Consider the following 11,203-nt stretch of genomic DNA (forward strand, 5'->3'; position numbering starts at 1 on the left):
TGAGCTTGAGAGACCCATGCTCAGATCATTGTTTAGTTACAAAATTTACTTAGCGTTCTTGGGCTTCTGAGTACATTCCAGCCAATCCTCCTTTATAATAATAATCATCATGTGCCAGCAAGTCAATCCTGGTTTATGGCAACCCTTTTCAGGGTCTTCCAGGTAGAGAGCACTCAGAAGTGGTTTACCACTCCCTTCTTCTGGGGGCAACCTGGGACTGTGCAGCTTGCCAAAGGCCACACAGGCTGGCTTTTCTGGGAGGCCCTCGCTACTCTAGTCCATGCGCTCGTAATGTTGAGATTAGACCATTGTAGTGCTCTCTACGTGGGGCTGCCTTTGAGATTGATGCAGAAACTTCAAATGGTTCAGAATGCGGCAGCCAGGCTTCTTAGTGGGGTGAGGAAATATCAACATATTTTCCCCACCCTGGCTGCTCTGCATTGGCTGCCCATTCGTTTCCACATTGACTTCAAAGTGCTAATGATGACGTATAAAGCCCTAAATGGTTTGAGACCTCAATACTTGGCAGATTGTCTTCTCCCACCTAGTTCTACCCGAATCACCCAACACAGCCAGCAGAGACAGCTGAGGGGCCTAATGCTGAAAGAAGCCCGGAAAGAAAGAACAAGAAACCAGGACTTCTCGGCACTGGCCCCTCGGCTCTGGAAGTAAAGGCACAGTAGAGAATTAAAGTCCCAATCTCTGGCTCCACAGACCACTGAGCTGTCTAGCCAGCCACCATCCTCCTTCACAGGATTTGGGGAAATGGGGAATGAAGAACCGTATAATGTCCCCAGGTAGTGTATATAAATTAAAAATGGTGTGTATAAATAAAATAATGACATTCTGCCACATATAGGGGCTTCTGATGATTTTCTTATGGAATGTCTGCTTTTTTTTAACACTACTCACAAGAAATCCCTACAGAACTCTGGAAATATCACCAACATTCCACAGGACTAACATATGCTGTCATGGATTTGCAAGAAAAAATGCAAGGAATCTGCAGCTATCAGAGTTAAAAACACAACACAGTTCAGGGAGCTGTTTAATAATAGCAGTGCTAGTAACAGTTCTACTCTCCCAGTGAGTTCCCATGGCATTTCAAACCCTGGTCTCCAGAGTGCTAGTCCATCACTCTATCCACTACACCACACTGCAGATTCTAGCTGTTTCCAAACCACCTAAAAACTGTTGTTACTAAAACTCCAACAACATTTATTCACTAAAAGCCAAGACCTCAGTTTAACTGGAGGAATAGAATGGTTTCTAGTGTGGGTGGCTCATGGGCCAGGAGAGAATAGAATATCTGTAAAATCCCATGCCTTCAGTTATTGGCTAATTGCACAGAAAGTCTTATTTCTTACAAAACCATTAGCCAAAACAATTATTGTGTGTTTTGCCTTACCTTTTCAGTTCTATAAAAGGACTGAAAGACTTACTGGCCAAAATCCTGTTGTGTAAATTACACCGACATACAGGAGATAATATCATAAACTGGGAGCGATTTCTGGTAATTAAATTGTTCCTGCTTTGATCCTGGGGTCTATACAACTTACATGCAATGAGACTAGTTGTGGGATCAAAGCAAGAACACCTTAATTATCTGCAGTCTTCCCCCACCGATGATGCCACCTCCCTCCTGCCAGAATAATTTATGGCACAGGATTTTGACTACTTTTTTTGTAAAAGAAAGCTTATGATCCAATCTAGCTGATGGATGAAATAAGCATTAGGTGGGCTTTGCCTAAAATCCAGGTAAAACTGAATATGCCAGTCCAAATTAACTATCTACAGTATATAAAACTAAATTGGGATCTAGTTTGTGATTCTGCCTTGCCCCATGAACTGTTTGTCATTTATCAAATACTAATGACAACTCGACTGTATGCAGTTTTACTAAAAAATAAATCCCATTGAGTTCAGTGAGGCTTGCTCCCAATTAAGTAGATGTAGGGTTGCAATGTAAATAAGTACATTTTACAACTCTCGTTCTTAGTGTTATTTAACCTGTTTAAAAAGTAATGGAATGTAATATTTTCTTTCTGGTCTCTCCCCCCCACACCTCATTTCAGCACCATTACTTCAGTAGAAGAGGAATCCAGTTTAAATCCAAATATTTTTGATTATCTGAGTTGCAGAAGAGCTGTCAACCCATAACTCAGAGGAGAAATATTATGCCAGACAACCCCTCAATTAACAACAAGGGTATTTTATTTTGTAGAAGCCAGTCCAGTAGGAGAGAGGAGAGAATGAGAATTAAATAATCTGCTTAAGGAGGAATGTAGCAGTTTAATTATGAACCCTTTAATGTCTTTTCATAATCAGTTAATAAATACCTTAACAATAAATTGAATGTAAGCTTTTAATAGACTTTGTTGGTTTGAAGCTAAACAAAAGAATTAGCAGCTCCAGGCATTAGGCAATAATTGTGCACTGCTTGATGCCAGAAGTAACAGCACATTTTAAGTACATTTTATTTTGGGGGGTACCTTGTGGTAATAAACGCTCATAATATTCCCCAGTTTCTGGAGTGTAAGATGCAGATCTTATTTATCACAGTATGTGACACATCTGGCACACGGATCAGGAAACAACTGTTTTACTTCATTTCTGTCATCACCTTCCAACAGATTTCCATCACATTCCAATTTGGACAAGAGGGCTCGGACTTTCTCTCCATAAGTTCTCCATTAACAGCTTCACAGCAATGAATGCTCTCGCTTCCTTCTCCTTCCACGGCAATTAGTCACCAGGCTGGCTATATTGGTTTAATTGCAGCAAACACATGAAATGGCTGGCATGCGCTAATGTCTCTTTGAAAAAATATCTCTGCACACACATACACATGCACACAGAGATCATTTTAAAGGTAGCTGCAGATGGCCATCACCAAATTTCTCCCCAAGGTTTCTGATGGCTGACTTCAGCGTTCATCGTAGAGTTTCCAACACGTGTGTTATTGATAGCAGGCGTTTTGCGGTGTTGCAAAGAGTGTTCTGCCGCCAATGGTGACTGGTTCATCATTGCACCAACGGTGGTCAGCATGTCAGGCTCCCCAAGACTGGAGCTTTGCAAGCTGTTTGTGAACAGCCATGCACTAATAAAGCTTGAAAAGCTTGAATTACACTATAACCCACAAAAATTTTCAAATTAAAAAGCCATATTTAGAGCCCCCCTGTGGATTGTGATTTTATTTAATTTAAATCCCCTCTTGTGGCCAATTAGGTAGGCACCTCTCCATACATCCATTTGCCAGGATCCAGAAAGAAAGAGAGGGGGGAAGAAAGCATAAGTCTGGTTTTAAAAGAGCCGTATTTCACTCCTCCATAGACAGAAATTATTTTACCGGCTGTAGTGCTGAAAATAACATGGTTGTTGTAAAACAATAAAAATGCAAGGAAGAAGTATTTGCTTTGGTTTTTTCTAGCCTGCGCCTTAATTTTCCCCTTGTTTTTGCAACAGAGCACAGTAAAACTTTATGAATGTATACTGTTTCACAGACCACATAATAAGCACAAATTCTCTGCTTCAAGCAATTCAACTTGAGGAATTATACTGCAGGTCTTAAATGTTGCAATCAAAGAAATCAAAAGAAGTCCTGCAAATAAATTCTGAATGTACTTCACTGAGATATGTTATGTACACAAGACATGATTTGACACAATGTTGGCTGCACATTTTTAGAATTCACACTGGTGCATTTTTAGTGATTTTTACAGAACAGCCTCTGGTGAAGGCAGAGATGAGTTTGGCTCTGCCTGTTTGAAGCAATCATTCATATGAACTCCACCTCCCTTCTGCTCCAAAAGAATATATTTGTTGTGAAATCTGTTGGCGGTGGGTAATTTATTATGGCTGTTTTTTTCATCAAAAGTGCAAAGCTAGCTTCTTGTCCCAAGGCAAACACCCATATGGAGCATATGAAAAAGGAATGTATGAAACCCAAGCTGGAAATAAAGCAAAAGGTCAAAGGTGAGGACTGAGCAGCAAAAACTTCTCTCCATGTGGAAAACAAAAGACCGGTGATATTTTGCCAATTGTGGCTTGCAGTAATGGTTCATTCATAGAACAGCAGCAGCAACCAACAACACATCTACCGGTTCCATCACATATGCATTCATTTGCATGCATTTGATGCACTGACCTGCTAAAGTTACAATAGTTCTAGCATTTCCGGTGCCCACCAGATGGGAGCATGACTAAAAGGGAGGAGCAGAAGCTGTGTATTCTATATCTGCTGGCAAGCACTGAAATCTTAGATTTAATCCTGCATTCCTTTCCTTTCTTTCTTCAGATAAGTTACTGCTAACATTGACAGCCTTTTCATGGAATTTTCTTGGCAGAACATTTTAGAACGTTCTGGGTCTTTTCTTAACTCTCCTCCTTGATGGAGAGGAGGTTCAATGTGTGGAAGAATTCATCTTTTTAGGTTCACTGTTCAATTAAAATGATGATTGCAGCTAAGAAATAAAGCATCAAATCATGATAGGTCGCACAATTATGAGTATGGATCAAGTATGGAAAAGTAAGAATGTCAGCTTGATGAACAAGTGCAGATTAGTTTGCAACATTGTGTTCCTCTTAACTACACATGGCTGTGAAAGTTGCACATTCCATGGATTGCAAAGGAAACAAATAAAGGAGTGCTGAAGCACATAAAAGTGGATATGTCACTAGAAAACAAAACAACAAAACCTAGACTTAGTAATTTCAGCCATGTCATGCAATTAACATTATTGGAGAAAGATGTTATGCTCGGAATGGTCAGTGGTAAAAGATGACGAGGATGCCAAAGAACATGTTGGTTGGATGCAATCAAAGCATACACTGCCCAAAATATAAAGAAACTGAAAGAAGCTGTTTAAGATCAGAAATCAGAGAGCGGGCTCATGGAATCAACAAGAGTCTGGTACAACTGAATGGATAATTTGATTCAAATATTGACAGTTTGATTGGGTGTGTCCAGAGCTGACAATTTTTTCCCCCAAAATTAATTAATTAGAATTGTCTTACCAAGCTTCCATAGTAATTAACTGTCACCGTTACAGTTTTTAAAAATAACTGATGTCTTTTTTCTCAAAAATAACTCAGTTACTTTTAGTTGCTTTTAGAGTATACAGTTTAGCGTTACAAACTATGAGACTCTGATACAAGATACATTCCCCTCCCACCCAGCTCACATGACTTCATAACCACAACTAAGCATGAGCTTGAAGAAGGAGGCACAACACTTGAATTACATCATCATGTACCTATTCTATCATTTAATGAGAACACACCCTGTAAATGTGAAAGTAATTAAAAGTGATAATTACACCACAAAAGGAGTGAAACCATCTATTGGTAAGCTGCAGTCATAACATCATGTTTTTATGTCTTTATGATTGGGAAGGAGAATTTGTTACAAATAACTACCGTAGTTATTTTTCATCAATCACTTATAACTAGTTACTTCAATCTCATGAGAAGACTCCCTGGAAAAGACCCTGATGATGGGAAAGTGTGAAGGCAGGAGAAGGGGACGACAGAAGACAAGATGGTTGGACAGTGTCATCGAAGCAACCAACATGAATTTGACACAACTCCGGGAGGCAGTGGAAGATAGGAGGGCCTGGCGTGCTCTGGTCCATGGGGTCACAAAGAGTCGGACATGACTTGATGACTAATCAACAAGCTACTTCAAAGGTCTCTGCCACCACTCCTTTCTCTGTGTGAAAAATTCCACTGTTGAACTGAGGATATGAACTAAGTAGATATGCATCCATGTGGCTGGTAATGTATTGTTTCATATTTATAGAGTTGAATCAAGGTCCAGAGCTGAACTGAAACACAATACAGGTTGTGCCTACGTCCTCCTGGGGCCAATTTTTAAACCAGCCTTAAATCTTCTTTTAAGTCTGCTTTTAAATGAATGGATGCCCAGTCTGTCTATCTCTCTGCCTCTCTATCTATTCATCTGCCTATTTTTGTGTTCATCCACCTTCTTCTTCCTGCCTGGTGTTGTATTTATTTTACATATTTTACCTTTCCCCCCCTTTTCCTTCAATTCTATTTTAATTTTTTGGTTGTTTCAAAATTCTGCTTTATGAAAGATGAAACTCTGCCATAAACATACCATAAATGCCACAGAGAAGATGACATTGTAAAAACTGCTTTCTTATTTTTAAAAAAACAAAACAAAACAAAACAAGGAAACTACAGGTAGGGCTGTCTGTTTCATGGGTCTGCCCCAAACTAGGGTTTACAGCTTGCATTTGTAGCCCTAAAAAGACAAAGGTACTGAGGAGCAAAAGATGGAGTGAAGGTGGTATCCCTTTTCACTAAGACTCCTGAACCCTCCATCTGGAACCATCCTGAAGCAGAAGGACCTGCTGCAAAAAAAATAAAATAAAATAAAAATAAAAAAAAATACATATTTTGCATGGCAGCAAGGTAAGATTTGTTTCCAATAAACAACTACACTAGGACTTATGTAGAAAATGAACTCTCTCTCCTTTTTAATAGCTAAACAAATTTTCGAAATAATGATGCAGCTGGTAGTGAAAGCCAGCATGGTTTAGTAGATATAGTGTCAGACTAGGACTTGGGGAAACCTGTGTTCATATTCGTGCTTGGCCATGGAAACTCACTGGCGAGGTGCCTTGAACATTCTCAAATATTTCAAAAGCCCTATTGGGCTACCCTATGCCAGAAGTAATTTAATGGCACATAACAATACGTGAGGGTAGGGGAGAGTGAAAATAGGTTACTTTTGGATAATTATCTAAACCCACTTATCAAGGAGAATGTCTCCAGAAAATGGCTTACAACATGTACCTGATATAAACAAAAAACATTGATTCTTTTTAAATGCAAAATTATCTAAGCGGTCCAGTTCTATGAGAAATACTGTAGTAGATGAATGAATTTATTGGAGGAATGTAGGAAATTGGAGGGCGACGCCATCAGGCTTCAGGACCTTTTCAAATGTCGGTTATTGCTTGTTATCACCACATGTGTGATTCCAGAGCCCAAGAGCAGTCAATTAAGATTCACTGGGAGAGGGGGATATGTTATCCAGTCTCGAGAAGAAGAAAAAACCCACCCCCAATGCTACATAAGTTCCAACAGGAATCACGTATGGAGGGTGGCATAGCACTATAAAGATACTAATTCAAGCTCTTCTGAGGAATGAGCTCCATGACCCAAAGAAAAGCAGTCCATGGTTGGGCACTGCCCTCTTAAGCTTCCCCCGGAGAGCCTGACCTCCATGTCGTTCAACAAAATTCACCATATGGGTTTACCATGATGTGGTTTTCAGCCAAATCATCTGGCACTGTGCCGCATCATTTTCTTTCATTCAGGTCAACCGTGGAAGCCGAGGAGCTGTTGGAGAGGTCCCTGTAATCTATTACAGACTGGTTGTAGAGGAACTCCAGCAAAGTGTTGCTAACCTTCATCTCACAAGTGCACTGGAGACATGTCACCACTGGTTTTGTTCATTCACATGGTGTTCTTCCTGGGGCCTCAGTCAGATATGTTCTGTCTGACAATGTGGTACTAATTTTTGTTGTCTTCTTCTTTGATGGGCTTGAAGCCTTTCGAGTCAGGAAAGGTTTCTTATGGCTTCACATGATCTTCTGGATGCATTTCTCAATATTCATTACTTTGTCAGTGTTAATCTTGAAGGTAGTGTCCTACAGGTCTACACAACCAAGCTGTAAGATTTTGGTTGTGTTTTGATGTGACTTTTCTTTCCAATTATCTGGTACCAGGCTTCAAAAGACTCTTCAGCCTTAGGGAAATTGATAAGCTGTCTGCCATTGTATGGGACTCCATAACTGAGATTCTGCTTGGGAAACCCCTTAAGCACTGGTATAGTACAGACATCCAGTAGTTCAATAATACTGGATCTTCCACTTATGCAAGCACGGCATTTTCACAAGAGGAGATCCTCTTTGTCAGATTTCTGTTTGTACAAGGAGGTTGTGATTACTGGAAGTAACTGCTTGAGCTTGCTACACTCAAGCTGCTTGTGCCATGGTTATTGTGCAACAGGCATGTCCAAAGAGGATCCCACCCTATGTTTTGATTCTGTTGAGTTTCTCTGAATCCCACCTGCATTTCCCCCATTTTGCTTCCTATCATGTTGTGAGACTTTTTTCTCCAAGCTTCATAATTTTGCAGATTCTTCTGAGAGGTGCATTTTTCCTCCGCATTTTGAAGGTTAAAAAATGGCACGTGTGGAGATTGTTAAAACCTACAAAAACTGTTTTCTGTCCCTACCAGGCAGGCCTGTGATTTGTTTCTCTTAGTGGCTGGCAGCTGGTGGGAGCAGGTACCTGGTCTGGGCTGGAACTGTTACCCCAAAATTTAAAAACCGCATGCTTTGCAAAATGCAGCTACCCTTCTATTGGTTTACAATCCGCATTTAGAGTGCAATCATATAAACATTTACTCAAAGATAAGTCTCACTTTGTTCAGTGGAATTTACTCCCTAGAATATATTTAGGATTGCAGCATTGGTATTGTAGGACAAAATCATAGATCTGGAAGGCATATTGGTTAAGGAATGAGGTAGCTTTTGTATGGCACCTGTTATGTCTCACCATTGGTGCATAACTTTCTATATCTCAAATAAATACTCCTGACATAAGATGTTTCACAGTTGCATTACTGAGTTAATCCAAATTTCCTTCTAGGACACATGAAAATAGCATTTGTGTAGCAGAAATACAGAAGTAAAATGGTCAAGAGCTTTGGATTTATCGGAGTCTTCAAATCGCACATACAAAAAAGATAAAGTTGCGCTATTTTTTAAAAAAGGGAGGGGGAATGGATTTGTTTAACAAACATCTTTGAAATATTCCCAACATTTCAAATCAGTTACTTTCTACTTGCTTACGGTTTATAGAGCAGATTTTTAAAATGAAATTCATAAAGGAGTTTTCCAAATATGTATCGATTATTCACATGCTCCTTATGAAAGCAAGACCAACCCTGCCATGAAATGCATACAAGAGAACGGCCATATGTCTGAGGAAAAAGACTACAATGCTTTGAATGTAGCTTCCAAAACTACGCCCAGAACATGATAGAAGAAAAAAAAGAAAGCAGTGATCCCAGCTTTTTACTAGTAAATATCTATCAAATGGTGACCAAACTTCTGAGCTTTTTCTGCACATAACACTTACGTCTTCCCCTCTGCCCTTCTCTGTCCTGGAAACGAAAGCCAGAAACTCAGCACTAAAGTATTGCACGAAACTGGATTTCTTCTCCCACTGCACATGTGATTGCTGTATAAGAGAGAATGAGGCCTTTAATATCGGCATGCCTTTGGGCTCACTAAGTAATGAGGGGAACATATTTATTGGTACAAAGGTTGGTGTTTATTGATACTGCCCATTTTTCACAAGTTTTAGGACTCAGTGGGGAAGGCCCATTGACTTTAGAGAACATGTTTTACAATCAAGCTGTTTCAAGATTTATATAGCATAACACATTTACCTATTAAATAGTAAATAAAAAGGCATGGTAAATATTCAGCCTTCCTCAGCCTGCATCTTTAATTATCTGATTTATAAAGCAAATCACCGTCCCTGCTTGGGGATTTCTGTTTATACATGTATAGGTGCTACTCCATTTTATGAGAACAACTACTAATCATCTTTCTATGTCCATCTTAACACTAAAGAGACTCCAAAATGTCAAAAACCCTTCCCCATTTAAAAATAGGATCTTCTTTAGATCAAGATACTTTTTTGCCCCATTTTGAAATTGTCTTTTCAAATCATGAAAACAAGTGTTCTTATCTTCCAGGATGGAGAGTTTAGACTAACAGGATATTCCTGGTGGTTTAGATTTTCAAGGACTTTAGCTGTGACTCTGTAATAGGATCACACTGACTGTTAATAGTTTGATTAAAGGATGCAACAATACGTATTATTTTATGGATGGCCCTTTTCAAAAATCTTTCAGTTCTATTTTTCTGGTCTCAACGACACTCCTTTTCTAGTACTGTTTTAGGACTAAGTTCCCTCCAGCCTCTAACATCACAGTGGTGCCCTTTCCTAGATCAATACTCACCAAGTGAAAAAAAACCTTGTCAAAAAGGTCTTGTGACAACCCCAGACCTACTGGGATATATCACACTTTAACTAAGCTGCCACCAACCATTCCCTATAAGAAGTCACACAGACCAGGAATGGATTTTTAACAAACAAAAGAACAAGGTTTATTTAAATCACAAACAGGGTAAATAAAAAGATCAAGTAGATAAGATACTGTAACGTGGCAAAGTCCCAAACATATACATACAACAGTTTGGTTCACACAGAACACTTTAAAGTAAAGCACAGACCCTGAACCTATCAGTTCTGGCTACCTATAAAGAAACCTGAACCTATCAGGTAGGTACTAACTGACACACAGTTGTACTCAGTCTGACACACAGACTCCAACTCCTCACTCTCCACATCAGCTCCCAAAATATATACAGTACAGCTCCTCCCCCCTGATGTCCCGCCTTCCACTCCCCATAGGATGGAACTTTCCCTCCAAACCCATGACAGACAGGTAACATCAGTGCTGTATGTAACACCTCCCCTCTTTATAAGTTGTTTTGCAGGGGAAAAGCTAAAGTGCTTTTCTCCAAAAAAACAACCAGGATCAAAACACAAACAGTTATACATTTTAACACAATACCATACTTACACTCTAGGTTAAACATATCAACTAGGCATTTAAACATTAACATTTACAATACATTAAATTACCTTTATTAATACAAACCAAGCCTGTTCAAAAAAAAAAACAGGTACATTTAACTTTTGGTCACCAACATATACATAGTCCATGGTTTCTTCGCCGTCTTCACTCTTCGGGTCTTCTTGACAATGCGTCAGCAACACAGTTCATTGACCCTCTGACCACCTTCACTTCAAAGTCATAATCTTGCAGGTTTAAAGCCCACCTCATAAGTTTACTATTGTGGGTTTTCATTGTCTTTAACCACTGCAGTGGTGAGTGGTCAGTGCACAGAATAAAATGTCTTCCCCAGATATAAGGCTTGGCCTTCTGAATCGCGTATACTATGGCCAGGCACTCCTTTTCCACGGTTGCCAAATGTCTCTCACCTTTCTGGAGTTTCCTACTCAGGTAGGACACTGGATGCTGGTCACCATTTTCATCCTCCTGGCAAAGAACTGCTCCTACCCCGCTG

Source organism: Pogona vitticeps, chromosome 1, assembly GCF_051106095.1.
Source record: "Pogona vitticeps strain Pit_001003342236 chromosome 1, PviZW2.1, whole genome shotgun sequence".
NCBI classification, from domain to species: Eukaryota; Metazoa; Chordata; class Lepidosauria; order Squamata; family Agamidae; genus Pogona; species Pogona vitticeps.